Raw genomic sequence first — 1,447 nt, 5'->3', positions numbered from 1 at the left:
GACGAGAACCGCACCCGTTACACGGCCGTCGGGCAAGGATGCCGGGCCGTCTAGTCCCTTCAAGCGCCGTGGGCAGAGAGAAGGACGAAGCCGCTGATAGAAGCTGCCGCCCCTCGCGCCCTGGACCGGAGAGGGGAGCGCGTGCGGCCGCTGGACTCCGCCCCTTACCTGGACCCTTCCTTCCTTCCTGACCACTGCCCTTCCCTGCACGAACCCCGCAGCACGACGAGGACACCAGATCCCCTGTTTATTTTGGACACTTGATTCCCTTTTTTCTGGACACTTTGTTTATTTTCCGTTAATAAACTGTGCCTGTCGTTTGCTCCTCCCGCGACAACACACCCATTAACGTAAACTACGCCAGAGCGCGTACACACCTCACGCACCAGAAGCCGTGCGCGCGCCCAAAGCAGTTGGACATAGTGGTGAATTAGAAGTAAAAAATGATATAAATACTGTTCGGTTTCTGGCACAAACCGATCGTTTCGTGTGTTAGGACATCAATGTGTCGTCACGAGCCGCAGGGTTTAATTTGGATTTGTCTGTGCATGTTTTTTTTACACTCATAGACTTTGTTACCATTGCCATGCATTATACGACTGATGGACTCCAGTTGGACTTAAAAATCATCATATGTGTTCTACCGAAGAAACAAAGTCGCCTACATCTTGGATGCCCTGGGGGTAAGCAGATAAACATCAAATTTTCATTTTTGGGTGAACTATCCCTTTTAACTCTCCTTTCAGCTTCTTTTAACCATTAAACACATCAAAAGTGTCTGTCATCGTGAACTGGAGCAGACACAGTTTATTTCTGCATTTAGTTTAGCATGTCAGAGTACGGCAGCAGTCTGTCGCTTCATAGACTTTACAATCCGAACTCTGTCCATGTAGAAGACACCAGGAGTTAATCAGTAATAACTCGGGCATACATTACATGCTGGAAGGTTTGTTATTTGAATGAAGACTTTTGCATTGTGAGCATCGTGCACTACTGATTAACTCAGGCATGCGTAATATGTTTATGAATTACTTTCATGGTGTCTGATACACAGAAAGGAGGAAGGAAATTGTTGGGAGTTTCCAGTGAATCTCATCAGAAAAAACACCACAGGTTAAAACTGATCATCTGTGTTTTTCTGCATTGCTACTCTTCAGCTTTTGTTTTCAGTTTCATAGCTCAGATATACAACAGGCTAATCTGTGTGTGAGAGTATGACACAAAGAAGACACGTGGTTTCCAGTATGCACTTACTGATTGTGAAAGTGAAACCTTGTGTTAAACTGGACATTAGTGTTTATGGTCAGCAGCGAATCAGAGCGAATAACCAGAGAGAGTGAGAGACCAGAGACAAGCCCCTGATTCTCTCGAACCAATCAGCATTAAAGGGCTGGACATAAAGCTGTGTTATATATAAGGGCAAAATATCATGAACGTACAACACACA

The sequence above is a fragment of the Sinocyclocheilus rhinocerous genome, unplaced genomic scaffold, assembly GCF_001515625.1.
Source record: "Sinocyclocheilus rhinocerous isolate Xijiao unplaced genomic scaffold, SAMN03320098_v1.1 scaffold1481, whole genome shotgun sequence".
Classification (NCBI taxonomy): Eukaryota; Metazoa; Chordata; class Actinopteri; order Cypriniformes; family Cyprinidae; genus Sinocyclocheilus; species Sinocyclocheilus rhinocerous.
The sequence above is the reverse complement of the archived record's forward strand: the minus strand, read 5'-3'. Positions refer to the sequence as shown.